This window comes from Falco punctatus, assembly GCF_963210335.1.
Source record: "Falco punctatus genome assembly, chromosome: 12".
In the NCBI taxonomy this organism is placed as follows: domain Eukaryota; kingdom Metazoa; phylum Chordata; class Aves; order Falconiformes; family Falconidae; genus Falco; species Falco punctatus.
Window position 1 is genome coordinate 23,539,218 of NC_137592.1, and position 22,938 is coordinate 23,562,155.

At 40.1% G+C, this 22,938-nt stretch overlaps 1 protein-coding gene across 1 annotated transcript in view; it reads left to right on the forward strand.

Moving 5' to 3' along the window:
• The window catches only part of RPS6KC1 (ribosomal protein S6 kinase C1), a 205,683-nt gene that overhangs the window by 161,301 nt on the left and 21,444 nt on the right, over window positions 1-22,938 (forward strand). The window contains exon 16 of the mRNA XM_080408435.1: window positions 1-22,938. This exon is cut by the window's left edge and continues 68,344 nt beyond it; it is cut by the window's right edge and continues 21,444 nt beyond it. The gene's annotated coding sequence lies outside the window, so the exon portion shown is untranslated.

Here is a 22,938-nt window from a genome sequence, read left to right on the forward strand (position 1 = left end):
AGTGAACAAAGTCCTTAATGGCTTTTTGGTACCTTAAGGGTTTTTGGTACCTCTGATTTGTGTCTCCCTGCCTGTGGAAGAGAACTAAACTGATTTACAGAAAAAAAATTATGAACATTTATATAACATAGAATTTACTTTCCAAAGGATTCCATAACTCCATAATTCACAGACTGTGCCACTTTGGTGCCAGCATTTCTTTTGCATCTTGTTTGTTTGCAAGAAGGTTCTTCTGGCATTTTTTGAATTGTAAGTTGGCAAACAAGAATTCTCTTCCTCTTGACTTCAAAGCAAACACAACAATAAAGATTTAACAGCTAGATCCTTGTGGGAAGCCTGCTGACACCTTATTTAGTGTCTGATTTTAAATTATGTTAAGAAAGGAGGAGTGAACTTGTTCGACGTACTTTGTGCCATTCAAATTCTGACTGTGAAGTCCCGTATCCTATTAGAGCAATGCAACTGTGGCCCTTGTGCAATGAAAAGCAGCTGGGATCTTAGGGCTGGGATGCTTCTAAGTGTGCCACAGCCCTGCAGTGTGAAACTGCTGAGTCCTGTGCACCCAGACAGGTCTTAGGGCGTAGACAGAGCAATGTGCTGAGGCCAGAAGATGGCTGAGAAGGCAGAAGTGATGCTACACTTCGTTTTGTTGTAGCTTTTATACTGAGTGGGTAGATCTGCTGGTTAATTTCCAGGACGAACAATTGAAATGGCAGACTCACAAGGGATGTTTTGGACTCTTCTGTGAAGTTTTTTAAGTCCAAATTGAACAGCTATGCATTGGAGAAGGTCTAAGTGTAGATGATCCTGCCTGGCTGTGAGGACCTGGGCCAGCAGATCTCTTGAGGTTCTTTTTGGCTGTAAACTTACCTAATTTTATTAGTATAATGATGAAATTCTGGGCAAGAGCAACTGAAAGGGAGACAAGAAATTCTATGAGCTGGCAAATAACAGAAAAGGGAAATGCTTCTCATTTTTCCTTTTTCTATCAGGTGATCATTCTTAAAATGAGCAGTTGCTCTAATACTATCATCCTTTCCATTATAATTTCCTTGGTCACTTATTGATGTTGAGTCAAAAGGTGACCCCAAAAGCTAGTGAAAATTAGTGACTTAAAGTTGGTTTCACTGGGGACTCAACTTCTCAGCCTCAGGAAATTCAAGGGGGTTTTGTATTACTTGTTACATTTGTGCAGCTGTGATCAAAGTGCATCAGAGGGCTGGGCTGCACATCCTTGAGGTGATCAGCTTTTGGGCTGGTCTATGCTACTGTACTAGGTTGCTGCACATTTTTGGTAGAACATTTGGTATTGCTGTCCTTTTCCTGCCCAATTCTGGGTTTGATTGTCAGGTGCAGGTCAAGGCAGTTGAATCGTCTTGAAGGTTGTAGATGGAGATGCCACAGCTGAAGTGTCTGGATCCTTCTTGTTTGTTGGTGCAGAGGGTCAGGACCTGATAGAGGAGGTGGACTTGAAGATTGCAATGCATTGTTGCTAATACAGAGACTGAACTTTGCCTGGGGAGTGCCCTTAAACAGTCAAGGTGCAGCAGGTGCAAGACACACCAGCATCTTACCTCATTCACTGACTGGGATGAATGTTTCATATGGAAGGGAAAAAAGCAATTAATAGAAGGTGTTTCCACCCCCATATGGATGTAAGGTCAGCCTGACCTATTATGCCTTCCTGTCTGAGGCAAACAAAATCACTTATTACCAAATAGCAGCATCCATACGGGTGATCGATATGGGGACCTCTGCAGCTTTTCCCTTTCATGAATGTAATAGTATCTTCTGTTTTCTCTCCTTTGATATTTTTATCAGAATAATTCAGTCTGACAATGTTTTTAAGTTAGTGAGAACAACTAAGGGATAAATAGTTCAGTCACCTTGGCCTCTTTCTTCTCCTAGTATTAAAAGTGAGGCTAGCTGTTATTATGATATAGTGTTTTACTCATTAACTTTCCTTTGAAGGTTCATAATGTGGAAGCTGTTAAAAAAACCCAATTTGCATAAATGCTTTTTAATAACAAAAATGTGTTTACTCTTCCTTGACTTATTAATAATTTTCTGCATAGCAATTATACACAAAAACTTGTGTGGATGTGTAGATATATACATATATATTCACACACATATGTATGCACAAAACTTGTCTCCTGTAGCTGGAAACAGTTCAGCTGAGAAAAATAATGTGCCCACCAAAACAATTGTAATTTTTCAACAAGATCCCAGTGTTTTCTTTGTAAAAAACTAGGATTGGAAAAACATGAGGTTTTCCTGCCAGATTCCATTCATTTTCAGCAGGAACAATCTGCTCCTCTCAGCTGAACGTTTTACAGCAAGAATGGCTGGAACTGAGGAACCAGCTCCTGTTTGGAAATAGTAATTGTTTTTAATGAAAATGCCTGCCTACCATTTGGAGCTAATACTAGAACCACGATTCCACTAGGACAAAGCATCAGCTGGACAAAAATATACAATGCAAGAGGGCAAGATGTCACGTTACCAGGAAAGCAAAGAAGCAGCTCTTTCTTTTTTTCCTGCTTTTTCTTTTTCTCTCCTTTTCTATTGGTTTCATCTGTGGTTCCCTAAGAGATACCAGATAATAAAAAGGACAAGGGCCAAAAATCACCTGGTGGTGACTGGAGTCATGCCAAACCATTGTATGTTTGAAAACAAAGCTGATGGTAAAGGAACAGTGTGTTAGACCTCCCTGATAGTTAGGGTTTGCTTGGAAAAAAATGTAACAGGCTTGGCAGAAATAATCTGATATACAAGGAGATAGATGTGACTGAGAGAACCTGGGAGTTCAGCCTTGTACAACCCTGTCCCCTCACTGAAGAAACAAACATCTTAAGGTATCATGAAGGTTTTTTAAGCAGAGGTAGAAATTCAATGATTTTTTAAATATCTTTATTTAAAGCCAAGATTTTCTGCGGTTCTTATAACTGGATGCAGATTAGAAAATCAGAGGAACAGAATATGTCTGGCTACATTTATAGTCAGAGCAATATTACAAGAAAGATTACTCCCAAATTCAAAAATTTAGCGTGGTAGAAACCCATTAATGGAAATACCTGGCTTTTACATAACACAATTTGCCTGTTGATCTCAGCTTTTAACCCTCTAAAGCAGAGGACTTTGGCAGGGTATTTAATGCACTGTGCCTCTTTCCATTGCTTTGATGGTGTGAGTTGCCATGACTAAATATGGAAGACATCTCTCAAAAGCTAAAGCTGACCCTTTCACCTACCCTTGCTATTGATAAGATTTCCAGCATTTATTGTCTTCACTGGGTCAAGCTTGGTTGAGAACACTAGATTCCCCTCTTTTACTCTGACATAACTTTCCTGCAATTCAATTTATACCCAATTGTTAACAAGCTCAGAATGTGGTCTATTAGCACAGCAAGAGTAGCTTATTTTCTGTTATTTATATAAGTTCTATTTGCAATGGGACAAGTACATTAGTTGAAAAGATGTGAAGTAAAAAGTTATATCTGTGATAGTCTAGGAATGTTAGAGAGGACTGAGAGATTTGTAGGGAGAGGTCTTATCTTTATTAGATGAGCTGATATACTAGAAAATAATAGATAAGGCTTCAGATACATGGTTCTTGCTATTTGACCAAATCAGTGGACTGTCTAGAATTTAGGCTTTGATTCTATCTATTAGGGAAAATATGTATTTAGATACCTTAAAAATGGCTAATACAATGACACTGTATTTTCACAGCAGATGCGGGATGGCTTTTGATATCAAAGACCATTGGAAACAACCAGAAGCATGAACTCACTCTCACCTCAATAATTCCACTGTGATAATGCAGGTTAATGCTGAAAATAATTCAGGTCACTGAATTACTAGAATCTACTAGACCATAGCAGGTTGTTTACAGGCATTTCAGTTTAAGCTATATTTTAGGAAGTCAAAAAAATGCACCTTAATTTGTAGCTGTGACAGAAAACAGTCCCACTGACAAATATGAGTTTTGTCTGCAAATCTTCAACTTGTCTTCCTGTATGTTCAGTGTGACTTGAAATAGCAGAGAAGGAAATAAAGGTTGTAGTCAGTTTTGCAAATGCCTGAACTTCATACTGCAAAGTGTCAGTCTGGTCTTGTGGAGAACTGTGTGTACTCTTGGGATGTTCCAGAGGCCACAGGATAGCCAGCTTAGATGGTTGCAGCCCAGTCTTCAGCTGAAGTACACTGTAAGTTGCCCAATTTTCTTAGCAATTCGCCATCTTTTAGCCATTGCAATTAAAATCTGTTAGCAAAGTAGTTTATTAATAGCTATTTCTAAAAGATTGCTGCTGAGTAATAAAGCCTTACTGATACTCAGAGGGAAGTCCTGAAGCTAGTAAGACAAACTGATGCCTTGGCACTGTAGGAATAAACAAGAAATCCTTTGAAGAATCATCTCTTCTTCTTCTGAGTTCACTAGCAACACGGAGAACTGTGAGTGTAGCAATAGATAGGCTGAAGCATTTGTGAACGCCTTTTCATAGGGACTTACAGAACAAACTTCATTACAGTTTGGTGCTTACATTTGCTTACAAATCTGACCTGTTGATTGAGAATCCAGATTTTGCAATTTAAGCCCGTATCTACAGAAAGCTGCTCCCTAAAAACTTTAGCTGAAGCTACTGATGGGCCAGACATACTGTCTAGGCAGAAGGCTCAGATGAACAGCACACTGTCTTGGAGAGAACTGTGGTGTCCTGGATTCAGAAGGAAGACTTTTCAGCCCAGATCTCATCTTCAGCCCTGTACAAATGTCAGCCAATGATTTTTTGCTGTAAAACCTAAATCCTGTGTTCAAATAGGATCTGGCATTATGGAGCATACATTTTGGTTCAGATGCTTGAAGTAGATCCATGAGTTTGAGTATCTGAATGATACAAGACTGCAAACTTGCAGGTCATCTTGCAGGCAAGCAATAGATAATAATTTTCTTTCTATTTTGGTGAATGCTACTGATCTGGGAAGAAGTTTTTCTGCTCCTCGTACCCAGGTCTGCCTTTCAAAGAAGATGAAGAACATGAAATACAGCTTTTGTAACATTTCCCTGTATGTTTTGTTAATAAATCCCAGTTTATTAGTCATTTCCTGTTTTGCTCTAGAAAAAGCCCAAAAGAATCTATTAAAAGCATTGCCATTAATTTCTAAATGGGAATTAGAAAAGATGGTAAACTGTGCAATTGCTTCTTCGAGTTGGAGGAATTAGATCTGACACTATTTTCTTGTTTGTGGGGCTTGCTGGAAATGGGTATTTCTCCACTGAGTGCTTAGAGATCTGACATAGCTGAGCATGTTCAGATCCATTAATAATAATAGCTTTGAGTATGGAGCAGTTTTATTATGTTAAATGGAGTAATCTTATGTTTCAAAAGCTTATAGTAGATTTTGAGGGAAATAATGGTGCAAAATGACAAGGTTTTATGCATAATTTTCATCCATATTCTTTCACTTGTATTTGCTTCTGACATTCTCACACCAGTTTTGGGCATTTACTGCTCAACCAACTGCTTTGATTCTTCTCTTCCATGAACCGTCTGCAAGATCCAAGCAGCAGAGCTCTAATTAGGGCAGCCCAAGATGACTTTTCAGGTCTCAGATGTTTCTCTGAAACAATAGAGTAAGGCAGCATCTTTGTGCCTCATTCTGTACTAACCTAAGTAGAAAAATATTGAAAGTGTGGGTCACAATCTTTCAGTCAGACTCTGCCAGGCATGTCATACCTGGACGAATTACAAGTGCAACAAGTGTGTTGGCACTGATGTAACCTTCCAAAGCTGACCACACTGAATTAAAGGAGGGAGCTGCTTATTGAGGAATAATGTATGATATTGTATTGCAGGATATAGTATGGTAGCCAGGCTTTCTTTTACTGGGCCTAGGTCTATTTCCCTCCTGATGTGAAGCTTTGACTACATCCTGACTCCACCTTGGGGCTGGACCTGTGCGGCCAACATCTTCCTCACTGCTGTGGTTTCTATGCAGAGAGAAGCAGTGTGTGTAGCTTGTGTGGGTGTACACCACTAAATCTCCCACCCAGCTCGCTGGAACCAACATCTGCCTGTGCTTCAGCAGATACATGACATTGTATCCCTGGAGAGAGGCAATATCTGCACTGTATCTGAATATAAAGGGTTTTCAAAAAAAGATTGGCTTAGATAAAAAAATACTTTCCCAGTTCTTGCCTTTCTTCTCTGCTCTCTCTCCACCACAGCTCAGCCTGTGCTGTCTGTATTGTCTTGCACAGTATGTTCTCTAGACATTATGTGCTAGCAGGTTTATTTCTATCTTGGGCAATGACAGAGTGTGTTTTGGTGACTCGTATTGACTGTAACAGTGGGGCCCAACAGTGTGTGTAGAGTTTATGCATAGTTCCTCCACCTCCTGTCTCCGGCAATGTCCTGAAGCTTGCTGTTGTCTTGAGTATTGGGAAGTCAATGAAGGTCCACAGTATTTTCTCTTCCTTCTCTGATAGTAGAATTTATTCCGTCTCTAGTGACTTTTATCTTATAGTGACTTTGTTCAGATCAGGCTGCGGTTTTATTTAAACAAAGTATTCAGAAGAAACAAAACAAATTAACACATTGAACTCATCCTTATCTAATGATGTTATCGCACTAAGCCAAAATAGTTCCATGATAGGTCATTTGCATTTAGAGGCATGACATGGACTTTGTATGAGATAATATGAGAGGAAAATATGAACGTGAATCAGGGAGCCCAAGAATGTCATTCTGAAAACATGATCTGAAGTATCAATCCACATCTTACCCATATAGGCTGACAGCTGTTAGGTATTACATATTGGAGAGCATGTATTGGGGACATTGCTTTCAGGTGTAGACAATAGTAGGATTTGTGGAAGAAGTGGCTTTTGTACGATTTTGGAAATCAGGTAGCAATGTCATTACTGTTGTTGGATACGACTTTTGCTTTGTTGCATAGTTATAATGAACTTTTATTTTCTGCCTTTTTTAACAGTCCATGATGACAAGATTTGTGATTTTCCATTATTCATCTGTTTAACATGGCTGAAGATTCTGTCTTATTTCACTGTTTTTTATTGACACTTCTACATTTTGGGGTATAAGATCAGTTGTGCTGATTGTTTCATGGGATACGACTTAACTGTATTTCAATCAATTCTTTGAAGATCTTCTGCGTTATTTGAAGCTGTAGTACAAAGTTCCAGCCACATATATATTTTTATGTCTATATTTACTGACGACCAACATTTCTCATAGGAAAATACCTTTAATTAATTACTAGCCAGTATTAATGGTTATTTTCCTTTGAATTCATTAGAATAAAAAAATCTAATTTCAATTTTAAAAGTACATTTTTCATACTTTGCCATTTTCTTTTTTTCTCTTGTTTTTGATTTTTAAATGCAATTTAAAAATGACAAGAGGAAAAATAGAATCAAAACTTTTACAAAATTAGAGGTAACTGTGGAACATTGGAGTCCACTGCTTTGAATGGTTTTCTGGAAGAGTCTGTTTCACTTCTCTCTTGATTATATAGGGTCTTAGTGTGGGCACTTGAAGTTAGATTTTTATGTTAGATAGTGTAAACCCCTCCCACAGTGTTTCACATGTGCAGTGAATTAATTTGTGGATCAAAGTTTATGGCCATGGCCCTTAGTTGGCCAACTTTAGAAAAGTTTCTGTAGAATAACAGGCAAAAGAGAGGATATTTTGTTTTTAGAAATATAGTTGTAAAGTCTTGGACATCATGGGAAGGCTAAAATAGAAAATCCTGGACACACTTTATTATGCTGGCATTAAATTATGCAACCATTTCGTCAGGTTGGAGTGATATGGATATTTCTACATTTTTATTTAAGACATTATGAGCCTGGTGCCCTTCTCTAGGCTGTTTTCACTACTGAATTTGCTGTCTGCAGATTAAATCTGGGTTCAGGCTGAGGGTTAGGATGATAAAGCCCTTTGTTTTCCAAATGACTCTTTGTGGACAGTACAACTGTTTTGCAGATTTGCCCTTTGTGTTGTAATTGAGCCTTCCTACTGACCCACTTTCTGTACACTTATCTCAGTCACTATGAGTCGAGATACACTTCTCAAATTTACTTAGTAAAAAAATATATGCAGACAAGAAACAATTAAGACAATCTAAACAAATATTTCCATACATTTAGTATTATGATAAAGCAGTATACTTCAACATAATTACAAAATAGTTGGGAGAACATGGAATATAGACTTAGTCAGCTGAGCAGCCGAATAGGAATATTATCCTTTGAATCAGCTGAAACTGATGAAATACTCAGTGCCATCATCACAAATGTCCTACAAAAGGGCATACATACATGGGTGCTCTTTACTGTACATTGTATGTCCTGCAGCTTTCTTACCCCCACACTCTAAAGTCAGTCAACCCTTCTTTAAAGTATTTGGCCCTTGGCAAGTACAAAATTGTGTGGCAGGTGAGGGGTTAATGACATGCATGCAGCTGCTAATATTTAACTTCTGAGGCGATATGGTCTTCAGGGGTAATTTATCCAGGCAGGCTCTGACATGAGATGTGACATTTACCATCAAAAAAAGCTAGGGCCATTGCACATTTTCTTAGGGCTATCAAGAGCTCTTGTTGGCCTTCTTCCTACTTGCCTGCTGTATAGTTTTTCATTAACCAGTTGGAGTCTCTCTGTTTCTACATCTACTTCTGCTAGACATCTGTATTTGTACTGGTGGCTCTGAACTTCCCTGACTAACCAGAGAAGGCTGCTGTTACCTGATGACTTACCAAAGGATATTGAGCCATGTTAATACAAAATGAGTGTGCTGAAGAGAAGTAATTGTGAGAGGAGATGTCAGCAACCAAATATGCTGAGGCCAGAGAGTACTAATTGTAGGGGAGCTCAGGACATATTTGAAGGTTTAAATAGATACCTGAAAAATACCTTAGAAAGTTTTTTATGTGAATTAGAAGGTACAAAGAGATATTGACTGTAAGCTATGAAACTGAGACTCAAGGACAGGGTGGTAAGAACTGTTAAGTCTGATATAGATTTATTTGTCCAGATCTCCAGATCCATTAGTCAGTCATAAGGCAATCCTACCACACTAGCAGTAGAATAACTGTGGCCTGTGGTATGACTCCTGTGATGCTGAGCGTAGGTGGCTTCATCCTTACCACTGGTGTAGGCCAGGTTGGCTCTATGGAGCAGTGGACGACAGAGTATACTTGTATGCTTGCAAAGGTCACCTCCACAGAGCCAACAAAGGGATCTCGGACCAAAAGCAGCCCAAGGCCATGCCTGTGCTGTGGGTTGAGGTGGGCAGATACACTTGAGTTAGCCTTAAGTGTAGCTGGTTCGACTGAAAGTGCCGGGAGGGCAGGGGCGGCATTTGCAGGTGCCAGAAACCTGGCAGTCTTATTTGGCATATGTTGAGGCCTGGACAGTATGTGCAAATACAGCTCTTTCTCTAAAAGGAAGGCAGGAAGGTTCTGCAGTCACGCCCCTGACCGCAATGCAGTTATATCTCTCCTTGTGCCGCTATCTGGCCTATCAGTTCTGCTTTCTGTTGCTGTGAGTATAAATCTGAAAGCACTCTGACATTCAGTTTGTCACACAGATGAAGAATTAAAAAAAAATTAAAATGAATTAGAATAAAGGGAAGCAAGGTAATTACACTCATCTTCACAATATTCAATTCAGGTCCATCCAGATCTCTAATTTAAGGTCAGCCCAATAATTCAATGAACAAAATAGAAGTGGATGCCATTAAAAACTGAATATTTACTAGGCTTCAGTGCTCACTGAACATAGCTGTTCTCTACCTTGGCAATTTAATTTTTTATTTGCCAGTCTTAAAACTGAAAAATTCTCCAAATACTATACAAAAATATAACTACAATCTGGATTTGAATGACACCAGCGCTAGTTTTTGTTGATTTTCACACACAAACATACCATTTCTGCTTAATTCTTAAAGGGAATATTCACACCCATGCAAAAAAAAATCTGTTTACTTTTCTTGGGACCTGGATAGTTAGGGATGGATTATGGAACCATAGTTGGTTTAGCCTTCTTGTGAGCCTGAAATGTGTTACACTGTATGAAGGTTATTCATTGAAGCAGGTGAATGAATGGGTGGTCTCTGTTCAATTTTTAATCTGCACATTATTTTAGTTCCTGTCTTTGATGGTGCTCTCACCAGAGAGGCCATGGGCTAAGCAGATATTGCAGCAAAGCAGCCTTTTTCTACATTAAAATTTCCTTCTGTTACTAAATAGGTCCAAGCACAGCTCCCAGAAGTAAAAGTGATGAATAAGCAAAGCAATGCCATCCAGCCTGGAAGACAGAGAGACTAGAAGACATAATCATAAAAATGTTGGCAGTGATGAATGTCTTGTCTACACTAGAGCTCCTGTCAGCAGTAACGGCAATGGGAATTTTTTAGGAAAATCTGTGTTATGAAGGCATTAAGGTTGGTTCCCATAGGTCAGGCCTGAGGTGTGTTTCTGCAGGGCAATTTTAGACATGATTGCTTTTTTCCTGGAATACCTGCCTTCTAGATAAACCAGATTTTGATTTTCTTTGGTCTGAGTCCATTCATGAGTACAGCATTCATTTATAAACAGTATAAAGCTGTTTATTAACTGATACAGGCCCCCTCTTCCTACTGATGTGTCAATGAACTTTCAGTGCTTTCTGGCTGTGATGTTCAAGGTGTCTCTTTGCCAACAGGCTATACTGTGGCACGGGCAGGACTCTGGCTTTCACTGTGAGATCTGTATTAGGGAGAAGGAGGCTCAAGGTAAGAAAGCACAGTCAGATATTAGCAGCTTCAATAATTAGCAAACAGTAAAGAGAAAGCAATATAAAACAATAGATCATATGTGAGGTTTTTATTTCAGAACTCTCTCTGTTTCAGGACTTGTTGCAACATGGAAGTTGAGTCTTTGAAAGCCCTGGCCAAGGAGTCTTACAGCTAAAAGATGTGTAAGATAAACAGGTATAGGAGCCTGGCTAGTCTCAGATACTGCTGAGCAGATGATGCCAGCAGGTTTGGAGACTTCTATCTGTAGCAGGAAAGTTCCTTGCCCCTGCAGCTGCAGGTGCTGATTGCACTGCTCCCTGTGTTACACACGGCTGTGCTCAGGGCTAGTCTCCAAGTACTGAGATCTGTGGGGAAAAGTGTGAGGCAACCTGTTTCAGGTAAATGGTATCACCTGTTGTAAATATAGCTATTTGGATTTTAGAGGGATGCAGCAACCTGTTTCCTGGCTCAGCTGGCAGCAAACAGTCCCCTGAATCCCTGGAAACAAAGGGGATAAAAAAGTCTTTCCCATTGGGGTAAAATGGTATTCTGAATCTGAGTGAATGGTGTAAATCCATTTTCCCTGAAAACCAGAAACACACTCCTCTTTCCTTGTGTTTCAGGGCTAAGCATAGGTGAGGAGTGTTTTTTGCGGGATGGGAGGCTGGGGGGAATTCTCTTCCATATGGGGGAAGTGTGTATGTTTGTAACAGAAACAGGGTATATCAGCTGGCTCCTTAACTTTCAAGAAAAGTTTATGGGAAGACCTTAGGATCTCTTCTAACAGTCACTAGATCTGTGACACTGGAATAGTTTAAATGGCTTGAAACTAAGAACGCGGCTACCAGACCACGGAAGTATGTAAGTTATTCTAGATTTTCTGGGGTTGATACTTCCTGATGTTTTTATTTTATTAGCATCAGACAAAGATAAAGTATTGGTGTAATTAGGCAACTGGGTATTCCTTAGGCCGTGCTTGCTAATGAGACTTTTGCATTTCTCTCTGTCTCTCTTTCAAAATGCTGAGGCTTTGCCTAGTAGTTGCTATTAATATGGGTGAAGTTGGCCATATGGCAAGCAGAAAACAGTTCTGGAAGAACTTTCACACATAGCTGTTGCAGTTCTTTCTTTGCTAAATGAGGATTTTCTTTCTTAAGTCCAAATTTCACATTCAGATCTCTGGGGTAATGCGTTAAACCAGAAACAAGACTGGAGTGTTTGCATCAGCCTGTTTGAATGCCTAGCAGAAATCCACCTTCTCCTTCTCTTTCATGCTATGGGATAGGGTTTTTTTTTTGAAACCTTTCTGTTCCAATTGATATGGAAGCTGGGGGAGGGAAGTATTCTGTTAAATCTACAGCAGGTTCATCAACAACTTCTTCACCAGTATCTTCTCTTACCATTGTCCCTGAGGAGTTTCTCTGAATCTTCCTTCAGTTTTGCTTGCAAAAGTGCGTTATGCTACTGTAAGTTTTAGATTCATTTTCCCATTTCTCAGATCTACAATGTGTTCCTCTAAATCACCTATTTCAGCCAAAGCATCTGTTAGAGTGTGATTGTATATACATGTTTTTCTTTGTATGACTTAGTCTGTCATATTTATTTCAATCTCTCTGTGGTATCTATCCATCCATATGTCAATCTGCAAACCAATATTGATTTCAGAGGCCATATGCTATTCTGGTGTCTACAATCATTTCTCCTGGTAGTATCAATGGGAGCCCTCCCTGTGGAGACTGAGGGCTTTACAAGCTTGGGTAGTGCTGTTGATAGTTCTTGTGTTGGCTGATCAACTTTTTTTCATGACAGACAGAAATTTAGGAACAAGTCAAAGTGAAACTTGCTTAGTGAAATAACTATTTATTTGTTGAGGATCACAGTTTTCCTTTTAGCAAGATTTAACTGCAATCTTTATGAAGAAAACACTGTACTATGAATATGTAATAGTAGTTAATGTAAATAAGATCATATGTCTTTTGGCCTGTCTGTATATGGTGCCTGATTTAAACCAGCTGAAGTCAACAGAAAGATTAATATGTGCTTTAAGAAGTCAGGCTTATAGTTACCTAAAACCCCTAGTTAGAGGAGCAGGGTATATGGACACTACCATGCTGACCCGGGACAATTTGTGCACCCTCTGCTGCCTCACTCTAAAATGAATCTGGCTTTACTTCCAGGGTAAGTAAAGGGCCACTAGACGTAGGTCTGTCCACAGGCTGTCTGCAGGCCCTGCTAGCAGGGATGGAGCATACGAGGTGATGTAGCGCACAGCACAGGCACTTCTATGAAGTTCAGGAACTATTCAGTGGGACTCACTCTCCAACAGTTTCTGTTTTGTTTTTGTTTTAAAAGAGGCTCAGTCAATATGGGCTTCCTTCATTATTTAATCATGAAGTACAAATGGGCAATTAGGAACTAACTGGCTTGAAGGTCACAGATTAATTGGATGTTCTTATGTAGCATCCTTCCCAGTTAAAGACTTCGTGAACCATCTTCTCACATGGATGTCTTTGTGCTACAAACTGAGTGGTACTCTTTCAGTCCTGTCAGGAAGGTCCTTCAGTAACTCCTTTTCTTCTTCTTCTTTTTTTTTTTTTTTTTTTTTTTTTTTTAAATGAAATGCTGTGGTCTTCAACATTGTACTTCTGCATCATGGACACTTGCCTAATCTTAATGTGTTTTTATATAATAAATGTTAAGGAATCAAGAAAATAGGTCTTTCTCCTGACACAGACCTTTAATGTACTGTCCTTTAGAGGCAGTGCTTTCTCAGAAGAGGTTCTGGAATGCAGGCAAAGCTATACCACCTGCACAGCAAGTGCTGGATGGAGGATGGCAGGCCAAATCATAGAATATCTGAAGTTGGAAGGGACCCATAAGGATCATATGTTTAATAACCAAATACATATCCAAGCACAGACACAGAGCCACAGACAAAATCTTTATGGGAAAGGGTAATACTCCCCTTAGCCCAGAACAGAAAAACGTTGGGAGAAATATATAGATTCTAGCCTATCTTTCCATCAAGGCAGAAAATCTAGTGCTGAAAGGTCATACCTACCCAGCTCATGGTCATACCCAGCCCTTGGTTATAGTTACTGTGGTGGACGTTGCAGTTGTGAAAAGTACAGTGACTAGAAATACTGGAATGAACATATCTTTTTCATGAAAGTTTGTTCAGTCTTGATTTGTTGGACTGTTTGGGGAAAATTCCTCCCAGATGGTTGCAGAAAATTAAACTGATACTTCTTCATAGCACACAAATGGGCATCTATATGATGTCAAGTTGTTAGCTTCAGGTGGATGCACAGGTCTGTATACAAAAGACTTCACAACCTTAAAAAATAGTCCCCAGAGAGACCTAATGCTTCAGTAATGCCATATGTATAAGCTGTTCTGTGCAACTTTTTTCAATTATAAAACTGGTGGCCTTTCCATAATATCATACATTCTAAGTTTACAATGTCCTTCAGAAAGTGGTAGCCTCTCTCCATGAAGGCAGGCATGTTTTTACAAGGGTCACTACAGAGAGGTTTTTCTTTGTATAAATTAAGCCAGTCAAGAAAATGAAGGCTTCTTCTACACACTGTATGAAAAAAACTTTGTTTTTTTAACATGTACTATGTTGCTGTTAGCCAAGACAACTTTGCTTTTACTGCACAGCAATTGGAAAGAAATTTTACCTGCAAGATAAAACTTTGAACGAGAAGAAATGCTAAGATGCTTCCTTCTGGGTTTCTTCATCTGGTCAGTCATAAGCTGCTAACTCTTGTTATCTTCTATTTATTGCATTTATACTCTTCACATTGCTGTGGTAGCCAAGTACTCTGTACAATAATATAATAATGTTACATGAGAGCTAGTTAGAACAAATGCAGTCTGCTCAATTTATTTTAAAGCATCTCTCAGGTTTACTAGCTCTATCTGTGGAGTTGAACTGGCACTAGGATGAAAGGAAATCTCTGTAAAAGTTAGCACGAGTTCTGGTTGCCTCTGAGTGAATTAAGATGAAAATACTGTCCTGGCTTTGCTTATCTTTCTGTATGTTTTCATTTATCTAGTTAAAGAAAGAGAGTGCTGGCGGTGGAGGAGGGTGGGATGGGTCTGGGAGGTGGGGGGCAGGGAGCAGACCTACTGAATAACATGCTCAAGAGCTCTCCTGCACAATGAGATTAGCACGATGTGATCATTTTGGTGCCAAGGTGCTAACACAATAATACAAGCGAGTTTGCCAACTTTTCAAATTGAATGTATTTGATTATTTGCTTTTAATTAGTGTGAGTTTTGGAGTATGTACAGGATTGTTAGAGATACATGAAAAGCCTCCTATGGCAGGAGAGTGTATTCTCAGTAAAGACGGTACAGCATTGTTCTTTTTTAGCTGAGGAGAATGAGATTTAACGGCTATGTTAAATGTTTTAGCCCGTTTCTATTGTGCCTCCATTTCAACCTATTGGCAAGCCCAAGTGATGTGAGAAAATAAACCTCTCATTTGATCTGAATGTTGAGCACTTTGCTATAAGAATTTCCACCCCAACTTCAGGATACAGGAAATATCACTGGTTTATTTACAGGAGGCTCTTACTCCTCTTTCTCCCTTAAGATCTGGAGTAGACTCATGCTGTCAATTTTCCACGCGGTACTCTCCTTTGTGTTCATTTATCTTGAATGCCTTCATCAAGATTGTAGATGTTTAAAAATCCTTTTAAATGGCAGAAACAGACTGCAGCTCTGGAGGAAGTATAACAAGACAGAAACTGTTTATTTTGACTCTTCTGATTTTGTTCTGAAGAAAGAAGGCAGACAGAGGTGTCTTGGGGATTGTTTGGATGTACTACTGGCTCACTTCATGACTTGCCAGTCACTGGGAGTAACTCACCTCCCTGGACCAGGGAATGTGTCAGCAAAAGGAAAAGTAACTCTCATTGCTTGGCACAGACTGTAAGTCAGTGTCTGTTTCTCAGTTTTTGGCATTACCTGCCTTCACAGAGTTCAGGCTCTTTGTTTTCCGCCATCTGAAGAACAGGAATAAGAAAGACTTAATACATTCTGTGTGCAGTAACAACCTTCTACCTATGCTGTTCTTCAGTCATTTATACACAGTTATATATGCACACACATATATATATTTTAAATACTCTCCCCTTAAACAATAGAGAAAAACAAATGGTTGACAATAACAATGGCAGCAGCTCTCCAACAAAAGCATGCAATTATTACAATTATACTATCCTTGATTAGGCTCCCATGCATTGCATTTCAATGTAATTGATGTTGTAGGTTGACACATTGGACACCAAATATTCTCGCCTGTCCCTTCACTCTTTTGTTTCAGAGCCTGATTTGCATTTTCTATGCTTTTAGTAATGAAGACTTAGCACTTTTCCTCCATTAGAAAAAAAAAGAGAGACACAATAATCTGCAACTCGGCACTTGTTTAAGGATTCTGACCCTCAAAAATACCACTTTGCTTCACACATTAGCTGCTTACAAAGAAGGAAGCTAATGTATCATCTAATTGGGCAAACCACTGCATCTGATTTCTCTCAATCAGACTATTAGCTTCGTAATTACCCATCTGCCTCATGTGGAAAAACGGCAAGGCGAACACCCAGCTAATAACATTCTCAAGAGCTCTCTACCACAATGAGATGAGCATGATGTTGTGGGATATAGTCCCTAACCATTTAAGTGCCAAGGTGGTCTCACAATACAGTGGGAGTCTGCCAACCTTCTCAGTCTGAATGTGCTTAATTATTTGTCTTTAATTAGTCTGAGTTTTGGGGTCTGTTCAGGATTGGTGATGAAAAACAAGTGGCAGGAAAGAAAGCCCCTCGAGCCTCCTGGCAGTCTGCTTTACATCCTCTTGACCGCTAAAATAGTGGTATGGAAAGTGGGATTTATCTCCTGAGCAGCTCAAAGTTCCTCCTCACTTCTTTCTATGGATTAGAAAAAGTGTTCTGGGTACCTAAGCTGGGGAGCAGCCTTGTCAGAATTCAGATGGAGGATGTTCAAACAAACCTCAGGCTTGAATCTTTTATTTCCTGCAGTTTTACACTCTTGACCTTTATGGAGCTATTGCCAAACTATGTTAATTTAAGTGAGGAGATGCTCAAATCTCAGATTTCCTCTTCAGCAGACAGAGGTGCCATTTTCTACTTCCAGCCCTGCTTCTGCCCCTCCTGGATAGTTCACGGTATCTCTGAGCATGTCTCCCACTCGGTCAACTTGCAGATTGCAAAAGGCTGGAATGCCCTTGCTACCTGACTCCAAGGTTGAAACCATATGGTCAAGTGGCAGGTGATTCTCTGAGAAGGGCCCTTGGCTCTGTTTTCACTCCCACATGTGGTTTAGTAAAGCCCGCATCTGGTTGCAGGTAGGGTACAGAGCAAGATGCAGCTGCCTAATCTGTTTTCTTTTCATTGATTTGGAAGCTTAGTGGAGATTCATTAAAGATAAATCCAATATTGATCCATATTGACTAATTGCAAATAGAGTCTCCTTCATATGTCCTACCAGACAGCATACAGTATTCCTCATTTTATTATAATTTATTCTTTTGTACTGAGACCTAGAATGCCTGTTATGGTCTTGACCATCCAAGTGCTAATGATCCCAGCAAGGGAATTAAGAACTTTTAAAGAAAATCTTAGATGATAAGGAAAAGCACCCACCCATGAAATAATGTTTAAAAATTCTTGTAACAAAATTGTCACATATACCAAATTATTTTGCATATTGATATATTTCCAGTCAGAAATGTTCACACTTCGGCCTTCCTTAGAAACCAGTATCTCAAATGCTGCCGCAACTATTGGTTATCAATAAAGTATATAAGAACAAATGCAACTGTTCATTAGTAACTCGGTTCTCCAATGACCCTCTCTGTCTTTCTGGCGGCAGGACTAGCAAGATGTGTACACAGCAAATGGAAACAACCAGATGGTCTTGCAGTTATGACCCTTACTCTCTTCTCTCCCATTGTTTACTGTTATCGCTCATTGTACTATGTCCAAACCCCTTTACAGGTCTGCCAGCATGGATTGCTGGATAGGGGCCCTAAACTGCAAATTCTTCTCATGCCTATTTCTGATACTGCATAAATGCTGTTCAGGCCATCACAGATGATCTGTGAACCCGATCCTGTAAGGCTTACTCAGGGTAGTAGTAGTTCTTTGTCACATGAATCACAGTGTTTACTGTCATGGGTGGCTCGTGTGGGTAACATTGTTTCACATAGGAAATGATTACTCGCAGGTTTGGTTTGAGGTTTCTCAGCTGTGTAGGCACCACTGAATTTGAAAGCCCATGGTGTAAGTAGCCAGAGAGGCCACTCTGCCCCCAGAGGGAGAAAGGCAGGAGAAACAGCTGTGCAGGGGTTATTCCAGGGATGGGGCCTTCCACAGTGTGTTTGGGAGGAGTGGTGGCTCTTCCTGGGGGGGAACCCTCTCCTCAGCAGTAGCAAATGCCATGGGCACCGAGATATTTCTCTTGGAGACAGAAACAGCTAGTCTGGCTTCCTGGAGAACTGATGTTGCCAAGTCTATGCTACCCTTGTTTGCCTGTTTCGCTGACCCTGGCAGCCCATTGCCACAGACAATTGCCTGCATTGCCTTTGCATGGAAGCAGCTCTGGTAATTTTGTGAGGTCCTGTACTTTTTTTCTGCTTGCTACTTGTGCCATATTAAACAATATTTTTCAGCTGAAAGGCACCTAGCGTTTCAGACTCCTAAAACCTTCTCCAAACACCATCAAGGGATTTCCAGCTGCATCTCTGTGAAATAGTGTCCCTGTTTCATCGATTGCAAAACTGAGGCAAGACCTTGGGCAATGCTGTGTAGTCATGTAGCTCTGTCAACTGCCTGTTTACCTGTTTATCAAAATGAGTACAGGACCTTACATAACTTCGGCTCTCTTACTTACGCATGTTGTCCTTGCTCTGGTGGCACTTTGCTCTTCAGGGTATGACTTGTATGAATAAGGTCTATGAGACTGTTATTTCAAATGGTTGTTCTCTGTCTTTGGCATCACCTTCTCTCTAGTGACCTCTTTGGTGGAAAGGCTGTGCCAGCTTTGGTGAGACACATTAGTTCAGTCACACTTATGACTTCAGATTAAATGGTATGGCTGAAGTGTTGCTGCTCCCGACCACCCACACTCTCTTATGCTTCCTTCTCCTGAAACTGCTGGCTCCAGAGCAGGGATGGCCCAGCAGGTCTTGAGCTGTTACCATTTACAGCATATTTCAGTGAACTGACATCAGCTCTAGTTTTCTTTCACATATTGGCTTGTAAATTGCAGTGGTGCAAGAGCTGATCCTTCTCTGCTCTGAAATTATTATTCTCCATCTTAGACTGGGTAGTCCCAGGATGAGGGACAGACAGGTGTCCCAGGGCAATAATATTGCACTGTCCCAGATAAAGGTGTCAGCAAGTGCAATTCAAGACTTGCTCTGTTTGTTGCTGCACGGCTGTGTTAAGCCCCTTCAGTGACAGCAGGGATTTACAGCGGCCATGCATGGACCTGTTGTTTGGAAAGATCAAAGTCTGAGTTGAGAGTGATATCATAGGTGACAAAACCATGCTGCTGGACCAGCAAAAAGTTTCTTCTGAGTCACTCTCTAGATGTCACTGCTGAATATGACTCCCCTTTTCAGACATACATGCACATTAACAGGCACTAATTCAGTGGGAAAGCTGATGATGGGAACAGTCTCAAGTGTCTTGAACTGCATGAATGGCCTGTGTAATGGCTGGGCACATACTCTTACCTTATACCCCCTGTGCTGACAGGAAAGTGAACTTTGTACATGAATGAGGAGCTGACATTTCAGGAGTGGACATGCCATGTCTTTTAATGTAGTCTGTCAGACTGCAGAGTTCTGAACAGGATAATGTGAGGGCGTCAAAACATATAGTGACCGAGTGGTTACTGAGGACTTCAAAAGCTGCACTGAATCAGGTTAGGGAAAATAGATTTTGGTTTATATTGAGAACCTGATGGGAATATTCCTTTCTCTCTTTGGTTCCTCTCTGGTTTAGAGGATATATTGCAGAAGAGTTGTCTTGCTAGACCAGCCTCTGTATTCACCTGGGAGCTGTATGCTTGTCAAGCTAAATAAAAAGAAAAACAATTAGTTGTAAATGACTGCTGACTTTGGGTTCTGACTGAGTTGAGCTTGAGTTGATGAGTTGCACCAGGCTGAAATGTTACAACTCTCATTCTTCAGCCCTGTGCCTGTCTCATATCTCACTGAAACATATGTCCATCCTTCATCTGCCACGTTGAGCATATTAGTGCCTATTTCCATTAGTGGTACCACACCAAATTTCAGCAGCTGAAATTTCACCACCCCTTGATCAGGAACTTTGGTAGGGGGAGTCAGTTAGGGAGAACGAAATTTTTTGCAGTTCTCTAAAGGGGCAATGATTGATGAGGTAGAAAGGAAAATATTCTAGGGATTTAATATTTAAAAATATTTCTGCAAGACCCTCAGCATGCATTTTTTCTTCCTTCTTAAGCAGGAAGATGCTTAAGTTTTTCAGAAAAAATCCCTGAGAAATTAAGATTTCAGTTTAATGTCTAACTTTTTTTCTTGAACACAGGTCTGTTATCAGTGGGCTTTTCTTGCTGGAGTAGGACTGAATTTTCCCACTCTGTCTGGATCTTCGTTGCACTTCTACTCAAAAGTTTACTGTTCCCTAAAAAATAAGTGATTTCTTTCTTCTGCTTTTCTGCCTCCAGGAAACTAATTTTTCTCTCCTTTTATGAGTGAATGAGGGATGGGTTGGCCTTTATAATTGTTTCTTAGCAAGGCAAGGCAGTGGTTCATCCTCCTCTCTTCTGGCTTCAAGTTCCCTGTTAGTCTCGCTCCCTGTTGGCCATCAGTATTTCAGCTATGTATGACCTGTTCCTTTCAGCTCTGCAACATGAGACACCATTGGTGGTATGGTTCAGTTCCCTGTGTGACTACAGTGTTTTGGTGTTGTCTTGGGGTCCCCACTTAACTCCTGGTGCATCATAATAGCACTTGTACTTTCTTGGGATGGTACATGTTTCATGGAATAGTGAGATTTTCGGATGCTGAGGTAAAAGGGACCCTAGATATGCCTGGGACAGGTAAAAACGGACTCCCTTCAGAGATAATAAATATAAAGGACATAATCTGAAAGGATACGGTTTGGGTGTGTGTATTCTTGGAGTCCCTTGTCTCTGTTGCCTTCTAAGAGGTTCTGCAGGATTTGAACATGTTTTGTAAATATGAATCACTGCTTTAGTCCAGCTTAGATGATCAAGCACTTTTATCAGTCCAGACTTTTCAGGGAACAACCCATCAGCAGATCCAGTGATGTTCTTGATCAATTTGACTCACACAGCACAAAAGTGGAATAAGGGTACTTGGTCAAATTAAAGTCTTTTTCATTATTCCTTTTTCCTTTTGCAACAAAGCTGGCAAGGCAACTGCCCAGCACATGTGAATTAATGTATTTGTAGTTCTGGGTAGTAATTTGTTTCTTTTATTATTTTTATCATTAGAAACTGTTGGTTAATTAGGCTGAAATACAGAGTGGACAAAGGAACCAGAAGGGTGTGTTGTGACTTTAGGCAGAGCAGTCTGGGTGCTGTTCCCAGGGAGAGATTAACAGCCCTCTTGCTGAGACATTCTGGTGAGTAGCCAGCTCTGAACAGCCAGTACCACATGCAGCCACCTCTGGTGTGGAGAGAAAGTGAATTTAGGAGAAGAAGCCACAGTCTCTGTTCTTATAAGTCACATGAACCATAATGCCAGCCACAATTCATCTGTGGTGCCTTATCTAATTTAAGAAAGTATTAAAAATATATCTTAGATTTGAGCCTTACTAAAAGTGTTAGAAATATCAGACTTAGCAGAAGAACCCTGCTCTGCATCATTTGACAGCACTTCTTCCTTCTATTATTTAGTTTTTCTAAAAACTGTTAACAACTAACCAGTTTTTGAATACACAGGATCCAGTGTGTTCCACTGAACTTGTGTTTGGTGCCAGGCTACAAGGTCACTTCATAAAAAAAGGGGCCACTGTCTCTATTATAACCTAGACCTATTTGCAATTCACCCCTTTCACCTTGGCTGCAAAGCTGTTTGTTCTCGTGATGACATAAGCTGAATATTTATAATAATAAGCCTTTATTGAACGGTAGTGTCCAGACTCATGGTATTACTTGCAGCAACACTTGGGGTAATGAAGAGTTCAATATTATCAGTCACAGACTTGGTTTTGATAGCAGTGTACTGACTTCTGCTATGTGGAGAGACTAATGTAGCTGGACTGAAAAGGACTTTATAAACAGCAGTTTTGCTTAGGGCATTAGCTGTCAATCGTTTACTGTGAGAGCTTGCAAATGAGGTTAGTGTGCTGGGTACACATTATCTGTTGTTTAATCAAGTCCTTAATGCAATCTTCATGGTCCTTCTAGATTCCTAGAGGAGACTCTGGACAGGGATCTAAAAAAATTGTCAAGAAGTGCACCTGGAATGACAAAGACTGATAGAAAACTCTAGTCAGATGACATCCTTGGAGAGGGTAGCCTGACTTGGTGACAGATGAACTGGAGGGTGTTGTCTGATTTCAAAGAGAATGACTTTTACATTTTTTGTCTGACAAAATGAAGCCGAATGAACTAGAATTTATGAAACATAATCTTTATAATTTTTTTAATCCCTAATGAAGTTTCCCATTCCATTAAGTAATATTTCAACAGTTTGCACTGCAAATGGGCTCCTATTTAAACTGCACTGCTAGGTCATTAATTCAAACGTAATGGCTTTTATAGTTGGAGACCTATGTCTACCCATAGTACAGTGGCAGCTACTCCCTTCTTGGCCACTAGATCAACTGATCGCTTCATGATACAATCCCATCTTTTGTACCAACATGCTCAAACCTGTCCATCTCCCGACAAGGGGACAGCTTTCCAGTAACACTTTCTCTTTTATGAACCGATAAGGCAGCTGCTGTTGTACTGAAGGACAAGGAAGCACCCAAGAAATCTGCCAATTAGGTCTTGTGAGGAAGCAGAGAGCCCATCAGGAAAGTGACATTTTCTCTCTGTTTAATAAGAAGAATCTCTTAGCCTCCTTCTGCCATGGTGCAAAT